General features: G+C 48.4%; 1 non-coding gene across 1 annotated transcript; it reads right to left on the bottom strand.

Moving 5' to 3' along the window:
- Positions 1-1,668: 1,668 nt before the first annotated feature.
- EI90DRAFT_t254 lies at positions 1,669-1,741 on the bottom strand. The gene has a single exon. It is a non-coding gene; the product is annotated as a tRNA-OTHER (tRNA).
- Positions 1,742-20,040: the final 18,299 nt, after the last annotated feature.

Here is a 20,040-nt window from a genome sequence, read left to right as displayed (position 1 = left end):
TGGCCCGTTACTACGACCGAGACCGCGAAACAGCCCCAAAGTACCAAGAAGGCGACCGAGTCTGGCTCAGCGCGCAAAACTACATGACTGACTGCCCAACCAAAAAGTTGGACCACAAATGGCTTGGCCCCTTCAAAATCGTCAAAGTTGTCTCCCCTGCTGCCGTCAAACTCCAACTTACTGCACGCCAGAAAGGAATCCACCCGGTTGTATCCGTAACAAACGTCAGACCACACCGCCCGGACAATATCCCAGAACAACCCACTGACCCCTGCCCAGGTCCGGAACTTGTAGACGGAGAAGAAGAGTACGAGGTCGAGAAGGTATGTGGCTACGCCGGAAACTCTGGTATCTGGTAAAGTTCGTTGGTTGGCCAAGCTCAGAGAACCAATGGCTCCAACGGGACAACTTAGCCCATGCCCCCGATCGGATCAAGGAATTCCACAGGACGCACCCCCAAGCCCCAGGGAGAGAAAGAGACAACCATCTGGCCACTTCGAGACGAAGCGGCTTAAGGAGGGGGTGATGTCAGGGCACACCCGCCTGACCCGGTTCCACCCAGGCCCACCTGGGCCCACCTCACCCGCTCACCCGCTCACCCGCTCACCCGCTCACCCGCTCCCCACTACCCATCCTTCCTCCCTCTTCCCCTTCCTCCCTTTCCTCCCTCTTCCCTCTTTCCTCTTTCTCCTTTATTTCACTCTCCCTTTCTGTTTATTCTTTCTATTTACACGGACCACCTTCCCTTGTATCATTGTACTGTTGACCCATCCAGCTCGGACACCCTGGACGACTTCCCGCTACGCCCAGCATGTGCACCTGCAGCGGACGCCCTCGGGATCCCCCGCGGGGATACCCGGATGGCCGCAGCTATCTCCGTAGATGACGTGGCACCCGTCATGTGACCCAAGCCGCATGTACATAAATGTACCTGAAGTGGGAACTGAAGAAGTAACCTTCTTCTCACGTTTTCCACTTCAGTCTAAGTGGCCAGGGACTACAGTCCCAGATCGGGCCCATCAGTACACGCGCCCACTTCGTCCCCCGAGAGGGTCCCTCCGTTGGGCGCTACAGCTGGGCCCCCTCCACCCCGGACGCGTCCCTGACAGGAAGTAATATACAAAGTTGAGTCCAGGTCAGGCAGCAAGCACGAGCTAGACAGTCACATCTTTGCTTTTCAATTTGTTCCCTGGCAACATCCCTTCACCATACTATCTTGTTATACCTACATACTCCAAATCATTTCCCTCCTTATAGCCTTCGTCAATTACACCCGGATCCACGAACACCTGATGGAAGGAGAGGTCCAAGAGGGATGTAAGATATCCTGGTTGGAACATCCGAAAGGAATCTTCCTCGAACTCAACTGATGATCGATCAATGGCGAGTTCACCCAAGTTCGTTGTATACCTAGCTTGTCAGCTGCCATGTTGCATAATCAAGAATGGATTGTTTGAAGAATTGGATCTGAGTGAACATGTTGAGGCAGCTTGCGGTTATCAGCTCCCATTGGCTCAAGGGACTGAAGTTCCCTGGTTCCTTGACTGGCCCAGATGGGAAGATGCACCCGGACCATTTCCTGGTGCTGAGGACAGGGATGCTTATGAATTCTGACTCGTATGGCCTGGCCCCCCCAATCCAACAAAGTATTGAAAACTCTGAAAAGGGTGGCCACACCAGGATTCGAACCCGGGTCCATCCAACATATATTTGGAGGTGATAACCACTACACCATATGGCCACAGCAGTTTGATAGGAGATTGCATCAGGCAATAGGAGGCAGGTCTATTGACTACAACACAAAGACCCATCTACCCTCAAGCTGGTAGTGTCAGGGGACGACTCCCAGGTCCCCATGACCCTCCCCTATGGTCCACAGCCTACTGATGTAACCAGCCCTATCCAGGGCACAACCTACTGTGGGTAAGAAGATGTATAAATGAGGAGGCAAGTAGATACACTTGCCTACTGTGGGTAAGAAGATGAGAAGGAAGCTAACTTCTCATCTTCCCACAGTGGCCACAATATCAGGCAAACTTCCGGGGATACCCGGAAGTCACATGAGGGGGTGGGAACCGGGCCCAGAACATGTGGCGCATGGAGCATGTGCGGATGTGGGAAGCGCAGTGGGTGGATGTGGGTCCGGATGCGGGTCCGGGTCCAGGCTAGTCAGGGTGTGTGCCCTGACAGGTGGAGAGATGTCATCTAAGCTGAACATTCTACTACCTGGATACTGGACACTTCATGACTTGCGCCGAAGCTCAGGAGGTGGTCATGGATGATGCTGAACGTCAACTGGCACAGCCAGATTCACCGACTCCCTTCGACGATGGCTCTGACGAGCTGACATCAGGAACGTTAGGGTTAAACCTTGGGGACATTTCCATCCCACCTCCATCTCCCAACTGGCCAGGTGTGGGCAGTTCGGTCTTCCTACCTCCTCCGAATGTGGTGGTGCCGCAGCCAAACGTTTATCCTACCAACACCCCATCCACCCTTTCTGCTGACAACTCTTCTGCCTCATCCTCTCCCTCGGGTTCGTTGAGCCAAAATCGCTGGAGGAAATTGCCTCGAGAAGAGAGAAGGTCCCATCCATATCCCAGCTGAAGAGATGGATCGGTCTCGGGTCATTTGGGACAGGCTTGTTGGCAAATGGGGAGTGAAACTTGTCGACCTCAGATGGGCTCATATCACCCTGAACCTAGTCGATCCAACCATGACAGGGATGTGGATAGAAGGTGGTCTCCACAACTGGCATCTTGGGATTCGACTGCTCGAAGGGACACCCACCCTAGCCTGAGAGACTCGAATCTCGAATCTTCCCCATCTAGTCTGGTACTGTATAGCGCCGGAAGGCCACTGTCTATTCTGTGGACGCCAACTTTCACGATGCTGGTCAATCCCATGTGGGTGGTGGACAGCAACACCAACACCGCTGTGCCTGCATTTGTCGTCAACCTGGCAGCTCCTCCAATGATTGTTCATCCTCCTCCTTCGAGCTGGCCCTACCCTCCACCCACACAGTACTCGGGACCGTGTCATATCCATCCCTGGCCATCGACTTCCGATCCCTCCGATCCCTCCAATTACTCCTGCTCCTTCTCCACTAACCTCGGAGTTCCTGTATTCTGCAATCCCCTCGGTACCCCTCGGTGGTCACCACCCCCTCCTTTCAATTTGTTACCTACGCCTCCCTAAGTACAGAGCCCCGAAGGCTTCCGGACAGCTCCGACGTCCGCTAGTGCACTCCCGCCTCCGCTGGGCAATACACTCGCTTGCCCTGCAAAGCCCACCTTCGGGCCTATCCCTCCTTTCCGTTTCTGGGTTATCGCCTGCCTTTCCGCTAACCCTGTAACCCGACTCGTTGGTAATATTCAATCGGCTAATGTCTAACCCCGTTAGCTCCGCTCCGCCATTTGCAGACCCGCCCTCGTTGTAACTATATATACTACACTTGTACATAGGTTACACTCCAGTAATAAAATCGACTAGAGTTTACCCTCTTCAGTTCTGGTGGCCAGTTAGTAAGTTAGGGCACGGACGTGTTTACTAGGCACAGCGCTCCTGGCATAAGTCGCTGAGGCTGAAGCCCTCCATCATGGAGACACTCTTTCGTCTCGACCCGGTCTCTGACAGACCGGATCCACACCCATCCTCCTCCAGTGGAGCTCAGTATGACTCCCTCCCTCCGGAATCCTATCATGAGCATTCGAGAAGTTGGTTGCCATGGAGAGACGACCCATGGAGATACGCCCCTCGGGGACCACATCATGGTTGGTAGGAGACTGGGGGGCGATGTTACGGATATAGAGTCTCCAACGACCATATCCATCGCATTGTCAAAGACCTCCCCTTTCCATCGCTCTCTTTCCCAATACCCTACTATCCTCACCCATTCTATTCCATTCCCCCCCCTCATGCAAAGCTTTCCCCATTGGGGTTTTGGTGCTGGCCGAGGTTGTTTGTATTTCACGGGATTCCTCATGACCATTCCATTTGTAGATAGTCACATGTCATGTACAGAAACCACCGGAGGCGGTTCCTGCTAACTACTACAACTTGCTACAAACTACCTTGTGCATTGTCTCTTGTAACAACCCCTTCTGTGACTCAGCTGAACATGTGTGTGTGTGTGTACAACCTTCAATATGTCCTATATGCCTGGTTATGTCGAGTCATCTGGTGGTACCCACTGCGAGGACTTGAAGTTGGTTTGAACAGGGGGAGTCGGGGTTGAGTCGCCTGGAAATGCTGCCACTGGTTGTCGAGGAGGGTGGCTTCTCGTCTCCACTTGTCAGGGATGCGTCCAGGGTCAGGGCCTGGATGTGACACCTGGCACTGGGGCCTTCACAGGGTGTGGAGCAGGCATGCATACTGATGGGCCCGTACATTTATGTACATGCAGCTTGGGTCACATGAGGTTGCCACGTCACCCCGCATACAGCCACAGTCACCTGGGTGTCCCCGTGGGGGATCCCAAGGGCGCGCGCTGGGTTGCACCATGAAGCTGTCCAGGTCATCCAGGGCTGGGTGTGTCATGTGCGCATTGTGGGTGGGTCAATGATACATAGAATGGAGAAAGGTCATCCATGTAGATAGAAATAGAATAGAGAATAAAAGGAAAGAAGGATGAGAAATGGAGGATGGTGATGGAGGGTGGGGAAATAGAGATAGGCAGGATACTGGGTGAGGGCAGGTGGAGCCGGGTCGGGTGGGTGTGCCCTGACACCACTCCACCCAGGTCCTTGGCATGGGGTGTAGGTGGTAGATGCTCTCATGGAGCCGAGCATTGATTGCTTGCTCAAAGCGGTCCACCAGCCCTATGTCACCTAGCCACGAGGCAGGACTGTGGATCTCGAACTCCTGGATGATCCTATCCATACCTTGCTGCAGAGCAGCGAGTTTCTGCCAGGCAGTGGCTTCCCAGTTGGGGTCTTGGAACATGGCATCAAGTTCCACCATGAACTCATCCATGGTGATCGCAGGGGATCCTGCCGTCAACAGCGCAATCATGCACTGCGTTGCCCATGCTCCTGCAGCTCCTCCCTTCATGTACGACAGGACAAAGAGGATCTGGGACAGGGTGTTGGGGAATTCTGTGGTGCGGATGTGGAAGTAGATCCCACATTCCGCTTTGAAGCGGTCAAGGTCCTCGCTCGCACTGGCAAAGGCAGTGGGGGGGGGGTGACCTTAGGTGCTTTGGGCTTGGGCTTGGGTGCGAGTGGGGCCAGTGGGTTCTGGACATGGCTCTCGAGGATGGCCTGCAGTTCCTGGAACCTGGTCAGCAGGTCCTGGTACTGCTCTTCGGTTACCATGCTGGAGGAGGTGGGGGAGATTAGGTTGAAGCCTTCTTCTGCTGTCAGGGACGGCTCGAGAGAGGTGGAGGTAGCAGCATAATGCTCGGCACTAGCGGCCCAGATGGCAGCAGGGCTGTTACGAGGATGGGGAGAACTTCTCCCTTCTTGAACCGTTCTTGTAGCTGGAAGATGATCGCAAGATATTGTATGTACCTTAACGGGATGTGTAATTGATGGGAGGTCCCAGTCATGTATGAGAGTAGATGATCGAATCCCCATCGATCATGGTTCACAATGGAATGAGTTATTAAGGGTTTGATTACATGTAGTCAGGGATGCCAGGATAGATAGGTTGGCCATGGGTACTTGGCACTCCTCAGGGGAGCATACCATGTGCATGGTTGTGACTTGTACATTGTGTGAAGCTCCCATATCGTTGCTATCGGTTACTTGGCATTCATAGTACGAACATACCGGTAGCGGGTTATAATCATGAGAGCCCAGTAAGGAATGGCTAGTGGGGCCTTCGGTGACTTGGTGTTCCCAAAGGGAACATACCATTGGCAGTGAGGTACGATGACTGACAAGGGAGGGACCAGACGGTTGATGGGCGGCTACTTGGCACTTGTGCAATGAGCATGCTGGCATCATGGGGATATGAGTCTCAGAGCAGTCGCAATCCTGAATACCATGATGTGATGTCGTTTGTCGAACGCTGGAGGGAGAGCTAGGCGATGATGTCCTGTAGGACATGGGTTCCAGTGAATGATACACAAGTCACAAGGCTTCGACTCGCACCCCCTCCCCCCACCAGACTGCCACCACCAGCCTGCCAGTCCCTCTCGTGCCTGCCGCTGGGCCCACCACTGCGACCCGCCGCCACCCCTGCTGCCTCCTTGACCACGGTCCTGTGCCCCACAGCCCTGCCACCTCAGCCAATGGACCTCGACCGCTCGAGGGCAGACCCATGACGAGGGCTGTGCCACAACTGCAATGCCCCTGGGCACTTCGCATGAGATTGCCCCCTCCCAAGGGTCTGCTGAGTGCGCCACATGCACCCGGAGGACCTTCGAGCACTTGCAGAAGGACTAAGGAGCCAGTTGATGGGGAGACCTGAGGGGAATGAGAGGAAGCGGACCCCTCTGCAGATTTTCAGGAAGGTGACCAGTGAGGGATGCGTCCCGGCCGCCTGTGAGCAATGGCACCCAGTGTAAATACAGAGATATGCACGAGTTCGCACCGCCATCTAAATTCCACCAGGTAATTGCTAAGAAACAGAGGAAAATCGCATCCTCGACCAGAAAAGGCACAAAAACCACTAGCCTACCCCCTAAGGTAGCCATCTCCCCACCTGCTATCTATGTGCTTGCCAAACAATCCCCACGTTCCCTCAACATGAAAGTGAAGCTGGCCGCTCTACCATCCCTCGCCACAGTCGCCATGTTGGCGCTGCTAGACTCCAGCACGACTGGGAACTTTGTGAGCCCAGACTTCATCTGGAAACACGGGCACGAGACAACCCCCCTTCCCCAACCCATCCCGCTGCACAACATAGACGGGACACCCAACAAGAACGGGGCCATCACTGAAGAGCTAGAGGCCCTGTTGACTTTTGGCCAACACTCAGAGCGGGCCCGCTTTGCTGTGGCGAACCTAGGGCAGCAATCCCTCATCATTGGGCATTCGTGGTTGTTACACCACAACCCAGAAGTTGACTGGGCATGGCAAAAGGTCATCATGTCCCACTGCCCCTCCTCCTGCCAGTCACCGCAGGTGGAGATCAGGCAAGCCCTTGAAGTAGAACCCAGCAATGGAATCTATGCCACTGTAATCCCACCAGGGTGGGGACACAACCTAAGGGCAACGACAATGCCATCCCAATGCCTGGCAGAAGAAGCCCAGGACACACAGGCAAAACCGCTAACGCCAGAGGAGCTGATACCCGAGCACTACAGGGACTTCCAGGATGTGTTCTCAAAGGAAGCCTTTGTGTCAGGGCATGGACAGTTATCTGGCCGGCCCGGACCCCTATCCGGATAGGTTGAGTACCTGTAAGCCGATATCTGTGTGTGATTTGCCATAGTTAGAATGCAGGTTGTATTCAATGCACTATTTCCGCTATCACGTCGCCCCTTACCCATTATCGCCCCCTTTTCCACATGATCTATCCTCCTATCTCATGTTGCTTCTCTATCGGCTACCATGTGTTCCCAATGTAGCTGCACTCTTATGAGTTGCAGAACTCATGTATATAAGGCCTTATCACCAGCTGGGTTGGCTCCCCAGCTTTAACAATGACTAGTTTCCCAGGGAGATCTTTACATGTGAACTGACGTGTGCGGACTCTGACATCTCAAGCTTGCGCTTCCGGATGAACTTGGGGCTCACGAAGTTCCCAGTGGCTCCTGAGTCTAGGAGTGCTGATATGGATACAGAGGCAAGGGAGGTTAGGGAGGTTGTCAGGGCACACCTGCCTGACTGTCAGGGCCCGGCCTCGGACTCAGAGGCTCCCTGACCTCCACCCCCATCTAACCTGTCCTCACACTATGTGGGGCATAGATGTATAGTAAAAGAAAGGGAATATATACACTTGCCTATGTGGGGTGAGATGAGAAGAAGGGTAAAGGTCTCATCTCCCCACATGGTTGCTATATAAAGGAGTGGGTCACATGCCCACAACTATACAGCTCCTAGAGTTGTGTAGTGTGACCCGGAGGGAACACCCAGGTGGCAGTGCCCAGTAAGCATGGGAACGTTCTGGGCGAGTTGCTTGCCCAGAATTGTGGCTGTGACCCATGGGAACATTCTGGGCAAGCTGCTTGCTCAGAAAGTTCCCACGCTATCCTGTGTGTGCGTGTACACAACACACAAAGGCAACAATGAGGCAACAATCAAAGAATAAAGGGGGTAAAGTAGGTGGGGAGTCCAGGGCACCCTAAGGCAGGGTGCTGAACCCTGACACTGACCCACCTCCACCCAGATCCACCTCACCTGGTACCCCCCTTCTTACCCCCTTCTTCATTTCATGTTCTTTCTTGTTCCTCCTTCTCTCTACCTTCTCTTCTATTTCTATTTCTATCCAACCTTCCTTTATATCCATGTACTATTGACCTGCCCATGACACATTGTAGGCAGGATAATCACCCACATGCAGAGCTGGCTTGGATATCCATTCTCACCATCCAAAAATCATCTCCATTTGTTCAATAAATCGATACAAACTTAGTACCTAAAAATACCCCTAATTCTGTCAGAGTCCGCATGTCAGTTCACATGTAAAGATCTCTGTAAGGGATATAGGCTGCGTACTCGTGGCCTACCTTATTCATTCTTCATTCTTTATTTATCGCATCGGGTTTGTACCTGACGTGACACTTCTATTCCTGAACCCTTCATTTCTACCATGTGGTCCCAAGCCGCAACTATCACATGTATATACAATATTGTATTTAACCTACATGCGAGGGGGTAAAGGCTTCCCCAGCCTTTACTCCCCTGTTGATAATATAGCTACATACAGCATATATCTGATGGACTGGGAGTGTGAGGCAACCTGACTATCGCGAGATCACTTGCGAACTCAACTTTAACAGCGCTTACAATCTCCCTGGGAAACTAGTCGTTGTTAAAGCTGGGGAGCCAACCCAGCTGGCGATAAGGCCTTATATACATGAGTTCCACAACTCATAAGAGCGTGGCTACATTGGGAATACATGGTAGCTGATAGAGAAGTGACATGAGATAGGAAGATAGATCATGTGGAAAAGGGGGCGATAATGGGTAAAGGGTGATGTGATAGTGGAAATTGTTGTAAACATGGCGTTCCATATATGGCAACCTGCTTCAGCGGTTCACTCGCAACCCGGATGTAATATAGAAATGAGAAGAAACTGTAACTAACTAAAGAACATACGGTGCTAAAGCACCCATATTTATACTCCTGAATAACATTCCAGGCTCTTCTATGCCCAGCGCTTATGCAGGCGCCTAGTAACCCCTAGAATATTCTCGGATATTCCGGTTCAATCTAATCATATGACTCATATTCCAACAGAAATAGCGCATTGAATACAACCTGCATTCTAACTACAGCAAATCACATGCAGATATCGGCTTACGGGTACTCAACCTATCCGGGTAGTGATCCGGGCCAGCCAGATAACTGTCTGTGCCCTGACAAATTCCTACAAATCCATCGATGTCAAGACCATCCCAATCAGTGGAGATTTGGTGGAATTAACTGTTGGGGAGGTTAGCCATGGCACAGGTCACGGGATCTGGTCATGTGTGGGTGTGGGAAGTTCAATTTAGGCAAGCGGCAAGTCAGAAAAGCATGCTTCACACATTTTCAAGGCATCAAATAAATTGGGAAAGATGTCCTTTAGCCATGTAAAGGTTATTTCCAGCCACATTTCCAGTTTTGGGTACTAATTTTGTGGATTCATTGATAAATTCCCGATTTTCTTCATATGTTCACATTTTTGCCATCATTTTGATATATTGGATGATATTCTTTTATTCTGCTGATACCCTTTTCAAATATTTTGCTTACGACGGGGTTCAGGAGCCATATGGCACCAATAATCCCCATCAATTATTTCTAAAAATGTTTATTCTTATATTCCTGTACATACCGGGATTGAGAAATCAAGGTCTCCCCTCCTTTAATTTTCTCTAAGGCACTAGGATGCATCAGAGTTAGTGTGAGTGTGTTAGGAATTCCTACAGTAGGAGTAAGGGAAGTCATCTAGCTCACAAAGAGTGGGTAGTGGACACTGAGCCCGGACCTTGCGGAATTTCCGGAGAATTTCCTGGAGTTTTAGGATCAAGGCCAGTGGAGAAAGGAGTTTTTGTGGAGAGTTTCCCCCACGAGCTTGGTTGGCACTGAGAGCTGCTAGCTCTCTTGCACTGTGTGTGACAGGCCCAGCCCCAGTGTCAGAACTGTGTGAAGCTTCGCCGATGGTAGCCATTGGTGACCGAACATTGGCCGCTAAGGATATAGGTGTCCTACTCACGACCGAGCTTTAGCAAGGGTCAACCCCACCGATCTCGAGGTCGAGGCTACTTAGGCGAGTGGGTCGGGATTTCAGCTTCAACGACTCAAGGAGGAGCATTGTGCCTCGTTCTCAACGCGGTCCTGATACTTCAGATGGCAGAGGTCTTATGGGGAACAGAGATAAGCTAGGGGGTGAATTCTAGTTGATTTCGAACTACAGTACAAGCAATAATTACAAGCTGTATATAAGTGCTAGGGAACTCAATAGAAAGTAAGTCGCCAGATCTCGCAGAGATTGTGGGCAGAGAAAAGAAAGAGAAAAACAAACAAGGAGCACATGGTTAAGACAGCGGAGGTCAAACATGACCTTCGCTGCAGGATAATAAGGTGTGGCAAAACATGGAACAAAAGGTTGCAGCGCTGTAGGAGAAATAACAGTCACACTATGGAAACCCATTATGGAAATATGCCAGATAAATCACAAAACCTCATATGACAAGTAGATATGAGAAAATAGAAGGACCTGAATTTTAACGAATTTTTACGAATTTTTATGACTATACGCGATAAATCGAAAGAAAGAAAAATAGCAAAAATACTTCAAGCTTACCATCAACGAGACAGAATTCTCGGGGGAATTTATAGCAAATATTAAACCAAGAATTAGGACAATCGACCAAGATTTGACTATAAAAACAATCAGAGAACCTCCACGGAAACTACTTTCCCACGTCCTCACACGTAGCCAAGAATGGAAGTACCATGGAACAAGGATTCCTCAGGAACTAATGCAAAATTCAAAGTCGTGTTTATAATAGGAAATGTAGGTGTCCCCCAAACGGACCCAATGAAAGTAATTACAGGGGAAACTACAGATAAACGACGGAGATATGACTAAAACTCCTGCAAAACGAGGACAATGTCTAAAAGGCAAGCACGAAGATTAACCAGTAACGACCGAGACAAGCTTGATAGCCCATTAGAAAGGAAGAGATCTAATCTTAATCCTCCCAAATTTTCATAATAAAAGGATCATGCATTGATGTGATATCCAATAACAGGAATAGCGACATCAAAAGTCCGAGCTCAGGGAAAAGACGATGTTTGCGTAGGATCCATAATTAAAACATACAACGAAATTTACACGGAAATTATGAAAAATGGGGAACTATAGTTATGCAAATTTTCAGCCCAAACGGTCCAGCCGTTGTGAAGTTATACCCATGACGGGAATATAGAAATCCGCATCATGTGTAATGACACGTGAGGGGGGCAATGCGCAGGGAACCGGCCGTCGGAACCGAGATCCACACTTCGGCAGATCGCGAAGACCAATTTCTGTCCAAATAAGGAAGAGCCCGGTCAAAACAAAGCATGGAAAGTGCAAAACAACCTTAGATCATGAGGGAAAAATCTGAAATAAATCACAGAAGCCCATATGAAAGAAATAAAAACCCGCGCATATCATAAATCCCGAACAATTAAACGGAAACGGCGCCCGCATATGAACGACTATGGGAACGATGCACATGATTACCGAATGTGCACGCAAACTTTTGCTAACTCAACGAATACCAGGAAATTGTCATATCCGTGCATACCCGACCCCGACCCGACTTCCGGACCTCCACCCTCTTCACCTCCGGAGTCATAACCTACCGCTGCCTTTCCGATACTCACCTTCGGTCTCGGCAACACACCCCTCCTCTTACCTCTCCGACCCCTTCTCCGTCCGTTCCGATACTCATCTCGGACCGAACATCTCCCTACTCGCCACCCTTCCTACAACCCCGCTCCCCCCTCACCACACCTCCACCCTCCCGTCATCCCCTACGCTATCTCCGTCCGTTCCGATATCCACCTTCGGACCTGACTACTCTTCCTTACCTTCCCCCCTCTCATTCCTCCGCCACCCTTCCGCCAAGTTACGACCATCCACCGCTGTTCCGTACTTCACACTCGGACACCGTTCGTACCTTACTCCGAGCCTCCGTCATAGTCCATACCTCGGACTTTGACTCCACCTCGGTCTTAGTCCATTGCATTGGTGACCTCATACTACGTGAACACCATTGCCAATATTCCTCGGACTTCCAACCCCGCCTCCGTAACCTCCGTAAGCTCCGCAACCCCCGAGCTTCGCGGACCGCCTCCGGCACTCTCGCCGTTTGTAATGTATTTCTCGCAATTCCCCCTCATCCCTATTTGGACTACTGCTTCTTTCTATTCTAGCCAGTTAGTCATCACCCCCACTTCCCCTCATCCTCCTGCCCCTCTGGGCCTCGCCCACTCTACCTCCTTTCGGATGTATCACAGGTCTTGCCCTATGACCTTCGGTACCGCTCCGCTCCCTCTAACCCTTTGTTCCCGTTCGGACGTCTTCGTTCCGATTCGGTCACCCTTTGTTTCTCCTTGTGCTTTTGCCCCTTCCTTATATATCGGCGCTTGTACATACTCGTCTGTTTCAGTCCAAAATCGACCTGAAATGCCCCCAAGAGACTTCCTGCTCACCTACTGTGAAATTAAGGACCAAATGGACAAACAGCAATGGCACAGCGCTCCGCTTGAGTCGCTGAGGCCAAGGTCCCTCCACGCTAAGTCTCCGATTCCACTCCGGAGTCGTCCGTTTCCGCCCATCTCTAACAGAAATAGGACACAACCTTAGTACCATTGGAAAGGTGGGAATAAATGAAAATTTATGATACCAAGAACGTGAGAAAACATCCAGAAATGAATGAGATACAGGGACATGAAGTTAGAAACCTGAAAACGCACGGGAAAACAGCTTCAAGAGGTCCAGAGTCCTAAATAAAATACATAAAAATACGATATCTTCAAGGACGACCTACTATAACAACGAACAATACATATGGAGGATTAGGATGTGATAATACAAAGGGGAATCAGGGAATATGAACAAAATTCACGAAAACCACTAAACTATGACGGACCATGGTGGGAATTTTAGGGAACGATATTCTAATGAGGTGGAGAGCTATAACACATTCGTTTGAGTAATTCTTGACTACTAGCAACTTTTTCTTTCAGTTTTAAACCTGAATAATTCACTCATTTACCATTTCAGTCTCATTTTAACTAAATGTCACTAAATAAAAATGGAATAAATCAGCTGAAGGTCTCAGCACAGCCGTACACATAGTAATGCGAAGTTTGAATTCAGAATCATCGAGTCATAGCAAATTTAATGGTATATATAGGGAATTTGAAATAGGTAACTGCGGCAAATGCAGCGCAGCCAAGTTCTAATTAACCATTAAAATAGCTTAGGCGAGGGAGGACAATAAGGATTCTAGGCGCAGTCTGACCGCAGTAGAACCGCAGTTCAGTGCAGCAAAAGCGCAGTAGAACTATAGTGTGAAATTTTCATTTTTTATTCAGTTTGAGAAAAATACACTGTAAACAAATCCTGTAAATAGAAGGTAGAGCATGAAAAAGGAAGGCGACCCAAGGAGTATAAAAGGGAGACCCTTTCTGCGACTTTTCGCCCCCCTCAGAGAAGCAAGAAAATAGAGTATTATTTTTCTCAAGCATTTCTGGTTGTCACTCCAGTGCGAAAAAGTGATATACAGTTAAGATTGCCACTGTAGTAAAAGGCAGCAATTAAGGAGAGAAATATTAAGTAGATATTTCAACAGGAGAGCTGGTTAACACTCCAGATTTCAAAGTGTAAACACAAAACAGTTATCTTGCTACTGTTAAAACAAGCAATAAAATAAGACAAAAATAAAACAAACCCAAGGGACACTCCAGACACAATCCAAATTCATTAACTGAATAGAATCTTTGAAACTTCACCAAGTAGAAGATTAAATTCAAGTTTAAATCCAAATTAAACAACGCTACACAGAATTACACCTAGACAAATTAAGAAATTTCAATAAAGGAACAGCTCCGCAGGGCTCGGTTTATCTGTAAGTCAATTCCCAGGAACTTTAAAACTAACCCATAAAAATAGAATTAGCCAAAACACTCGGATTGGTACTATATTTACAATAAATAACACTAGTACACTTCCCCATCCTAACTAAAGAACCAGGGAACAGCTTGGTGGTGGTCTCGTTTGAACCTCCCAACTGACCTTCCTTCGTTCTCTCCTTCAGCACTCTGTGCCACTAGGTCGTTCAATGACAATTAGGGGAGGGGTTGTTGAGACGTGGTGGGGAGTGGTTAGATGGCGACAGGCAGTGAGTGGAGTGTGTGGGGAGTGTGTCACGACCCGGCGTTCCCCGGGGCCAGACGACCTCCTCCCTGACCTTCTCCCACGCCCGAACACTCCCCGCACACTCCGCTCGCTGCCCGTCGCCGTCTAACCACTTCCCACCACCTCTCCTCTTTGTCGTTGAACGACCTAGCGGCGCAGAGCACCACAACCTGTTGTTCCATGTTTTGCCACACCTTGTTATCTCGTGGCGAAGGTCACGCTTGACCTTCGCTGTCTTGAGCATGTGCTCTTTGTTTGTTTTCCTCCTTCTTTTCTCCACCCGCAATCTCCACGAGATCTGGCGACTTATTTCCTATTCAGTTCCCTAGCGCTTATATACAGCTTGTAACTAATGCTTGTACTGTAGTTCAAAATCAACGAGAATTACCCCCTAAAGCTTACCTCTGTCCCCCGTAAGATCTCCGACCTTCTGAAGTATCGGGACCGCGTCGAGAACGAGGTGCAACACTCCTCCTCGAGTCGTTGAAGCCGAAATCCCGGCTCACTCGCCTAAGTAGCCTCGGCCTCGAGATCGGTGGGGTTTATCCCTCGCTAAAGCTTGGTCATGCGTAGGACACCTTTACCACTAGCGGGAAACGTTCGGTCGCCTACAGCTACCATCGGCGAAGATTCGCACGGTTCTGACAGAGTGTTTGGGTGTAGGAAAAGGTCGGGGAGGAGGTCGTCTGACTCCACGGAATGCCGGTGTAGGAGAAATAACGGTCACACTATGGAAACCCATTATGGAAATATGCCAGATAAATCACAAAACCCCATACGACAAGTAGATATGAGAAAATAGAAGGACCTGAATTTTAATGAATTTTTACGAATTTTTACGAATTATTATGACTATACACGATAAATTGAAAGAAAGAAAATTAGCAAAAATACTTCAAGCTTAGCATCAACAAGACGGAATTCTTGGGGGAATTTATAACAAATATTAAAGAAAGAATTAGGACAATCGACCAAGATTTGACTATAGAAACAATCAGAGAACCTCAACGGAAACTACTTTCCCACGTCTGCACACGTAGCCAAGGATGGAAGTACCACGGAACAAGGATTCCTCAGGAACTAATGCAAAAGTCGTGTTTATAATAGGAAACGTAGATGTCCCCCAAACGGACCCAATGAAAGTAATCACAGGGAAAACTATCCATAAACGACGGAGATATGACTAAAACTCCTGCAAAATGACCGCAACGTCGTTAAACTAGAAAAGGGAGGAAACTAGATAAGAGAAAACCGCATCCGTTGTGCAATGCAAAGAAAAAAAAGAAATGAATACATGAATATGAACCAAAAAATCTAATGAAATTGTTGGGGGGGACTAAAGCTCAGGCAGCACCTTGGCGAGGAGTCGAGAAGACACTCGAGCCAAAGGCTATCAACAAAGAGCGTCTAGAACCCAAATAAGCATTGAGAGCAACGCTGGCTACTAGATCTACTGTGTAGTTCCGATGGAACTAGGCAGTTCACTGAACTACCACACAGCCTGCGAGCCGCAAGCCCAGTGTCCCCAGAAAACAACTCGCAGAGTCATGGAGGTAAACCCACTACCACCTAAATATCCCCCCCCTGACAGAGATGCCACCAAAATAGACACTCCCCCTTAATGAACCACTGTCTGCGGCCCCGCTTACCCCAGAAGATGAGAACACACTGGAGGCCCTCTTCTCAAACAAGAAGAACCTCCCCAGACAAAAGCTGGCCACCAAAAGCCCAACAACCATACCACCCCAGCCTATTACCACAAAGGCCACAAGCAAGGACGACGATGTAGGCGGGATAATCGCCCACGCACAGACTCGGCTCGGATACCCACTTCCACGATCAGAAAACAACTTTCATTCACGCGACGACTCGGTACAAATCTGGTATCCAAAAATAGTCCTAATTCGTACGATTCTGACGATACCAAGAACGTCCCAATCGGTGGAGATTTGACGGAGTTCCGTGTTGGAGAAGTTAGGCACAGCAGGTCACGGGCATGTGCGGGCGTGGGAATCTCAGGCGGCAACCCAGAATTCCAGCCTCACTCGTTCCCACGGCGTCTAATAAATTGGTAAAAATGCTCATTGGCTGCGTGAGAGTTATCTCCGGCTACATTTCCAATTTAGGCTCTTAATTCCGTAAATCCATTGAGATATCGCTTATTTTCTCTTATTTTCATATTTCACCATCATTTCAGTTATTGATTGATATTCTTTTATTGATACTGTTACCCTTTTTTTATTATTTCGCCTAATAAGGTATGCAGGTGCCATATGGTACCAATATTTCCCATCAATTATTCTAAAAATAATTGTTCCTTATATCCTGTACATACCAGATTTTGGAATAGAAGTTCTCCCCTCCCCCAAAATTCTCTAAGGTGCTAGGACGCACTAGAGAGGGTGTGAGTGTGTGGAATTCCAACAGTAGGAATAAGGGCAGTGATCTAGCTCACAACGAGTGAGTAGTGGACACTGAGCCCGGACCTTGCGGAATCCCGGAGAACCCACACAGAGTTAAGGATCGAGAACGTAGCGAGTTTAGTGGAGAAAGTAGAGTTTAGGGAGAGTTGTCCCCCACGAGCTGTGTCGGCATAGAGAGCCGCGAGCCCTCTTTCAACGACCTCTGCAGCTCGCCTGACGGGCCCCCCAGTCCCCTAACAATCAGAAACTTGAGGTACATGACCACAAATACGAGGGACACATTACAACTAGACACAAGAAAGCACGCTAGATCCCCGACAGCCGCCAAATTACAAGGACTGTCCAGAGCGCTGTAGGAGAAATAATATTCAAAGAATAAAACAATGATCTATCAGAATAGTCAACGAACAGGTGACAAGTTCAGACATTTAACAGATCTCATGATCTTTATGAGACTGGACAGACATTAGATCATTATAAATTATCTACACCCATGTAGTATGAGATTTAATCTACTACAATCATGCCTAGGACTTGGCATAGGTGTAATATTCAAAGAATATATCCCTACAACAAGAAAATAGCACATAGACAGCAGAATAAGAAGGAACATTGGGAAAGAAATGTGAAAATCTCGGGAACCAGTAAACTTTTGACTGTAATCTTTTTACCATCTGAAAGGACTGTTTCTTAACTTTATCCACGGTTTTGTTTCATTCTAAAAGCTTCAAAACTGACGGAGATATCGCTCAAACGGCGAAACACCTTATAATTCATATATATTTATTTGCTAATTCTTACAAAAAGTAATGTGACTCAAGGGAAATATATTGGCGCCTGGAAGTCTGGAGGACCGAATACCATATGATAGAGTATTCCCCGGCGCGGGCGGACAGTTTTTGATCGCATCAGAAGAGGAGAAAATGCTAAAAAACCGGATCTTGTATATTTTCCCATGATTCATCAAAACTTTTTGATTTTAAGCTCAAATAAATCGGGACAAAGGAATTATTGATGATCTGGATCTCGGATCATAAGCATGAAGTGATTCAGAAGTCCGCGGATCAGTTAATTAATTGGGAAGGCTCTAGAACATTAGTAATGATGCGGCTTCACAAAAAGGGGTCAATTAGAGAACAGTCTAGAAAGTTCCTTTATAGCCGAGTCATTTCTAAAGATAACCGTTTGTAATTAAGGCGGTGTAGAGCATAGCTTCAGCGCTACAAGATCCCGCTGAGATCGGCCCAAAAGACAAAGAAATGAATTACTTATTGCTGAGTCATGTCCTAAGTCCATTATTAAGCTTACACAGCCCAAGCCCCTATATCATTCTAGAACTATCTATAATACAAATGTAGCACATGTAACTAGTGCGAGGCGTGGGAGTAGAGAGGCCTCTGAAAAGCATAAAAGGCCACCGCTTCTGCCCCCTCTCAAACCTCAGGTAGAAATAAAAGTTTAATTCTCCTCACCAGTGGTTGGTTTGTTTGCTCCAAAAGATAAAAGCAAATATTAGTTGTTAGCTAATATAAAACTAACACGTCACTCTAAGCGTGAGTTAGGGTCAGTTAGACACAGCTGAACAAAAGTGTCATAGTGAGAATTAGTGAGAATTTGGTGGAGGGACTTCTTAATTGAATAATCTCTCAGCAATTTTTGGTTATCACACCACAGGAGAAAAATGAGCGATCCTGAACCTGCTAGATAACTAGCACGCACTCTAAGCGATAGAAAGAGCAGTTTGGTTACTCCCGTATTGAGTAACATTTATTGCGGAATTATTTTATTAGCAGTTTTCCTTCAGTAAATTATCAGGAAAATCACGTCCTACTGAAAAGTGGTAAATATAGGTGTAATATTGACTAGAAATCATAGTAAAGTCAATATAGAATTTTATCCATAGACGATCTATACGTCAGGTGAGATCGTTGGGGGGTGTTTATTGTTGTTTAGACAGTGAACAATCATATATTTGGCAACCAAAACACGGTCAGTACACAAATCAGCACAAACTCTAATATCGTTATTGGACGTAGGAAACTGGTTACATAAGGTGATCCAGCTCCGCTCCTTCAGCGCCTCCTAGAATCCATCTCCGCAAAAAATCCATCATGAAATCAGGGACCGGCACCCAACTCTACCCCGGAAACCTGGACACCCCCAGGATGTCTTCACAACGGCGAGTATGAACGAGAACCAGAGCGAAAACATGCTCTGATCAGACATAACTCCCTCTGAGTACCCCCCCTCCCGGCACCCAGTAACCAGCACTGAGGACATCAACGAGATGCAAAACCTAGCCATGTATGAGACCGTGAAAGCAGAGAGACCAAAAGACGGAAAAGAGGACTACAACTGGATCGCCCTCAGACACAACCTCGAGAAATTTGTAGCACATGGACTCCGCCCATCCCGCCTGATAGAAGGAGCTAACCCAGCCAGAGCCGAAGAATGGATGCGCACAGAAGGAGCTATCCTGGCTTTGCCACTGGATGCAGCCTACAACGAAGAAAACACGTGCAACTTCCAAACTAATATGGAAATCTTCATCGAAAGAGCCTTCCTGGACCAAACAAAGAGAGTGAGAATCATTCCCCCCTTCCCTGCCGAGGTAGGAAAGAAAAACTACGGGCAGTACGCCCAACCATGGGGCTTTCTAGTCCAAGGTCTTAACCCACCCTATGCCGACCTCCTGGTCAACGAACACCTCTGGATATGCCGGAAATTTGGGTTTATAGCGATAGACCTGAAACTTAGACCAACAACCTTTGTCGCCTCATTAACTGGTATGAGCAAAAGACTCAAGGATGAGGAGGACATCGTCACAGCCATCCAAGACACAATCGTGGACACGAATGGGTTATTCCTCCCATTCCTAGCACAAATGGACATGACATCTGACCAAGTCATGGATATCGTAGACAGCTTCCAAGCCACCCCATGAGGATATGCCCTGAATGGCAAAGACACTGCAGACAACATAAACGAAAAACGGAAACCCACCACGGACAGTGCAGTCACCATGTGGGAAATCCATGTGCAACCCCCCCTCAGCGTGCTAACTGACACTTGAGACTCCCTTCATGACGAATGGATTCAGAT

Source organism: Cantharellus anzutake, assembly GCF_015039405.1.
Source record: "Cantharellus anzutake strain C23 chromosome Unknown EI90scaffold_116, whole genome shotgun sequence".
Lineage (NCBI taxonomy): Eukaryota > Fungi > Basidiomycota > Agaricomycetes > Cantharellales > Hydnaceae > Cantharellus > Cantharellus anzutake.
The sequence above is the reverse complement of the archived record's forward strand: the minus strand, read 5'-3'. Positions and strand labels throughout refer to the sequence as shown.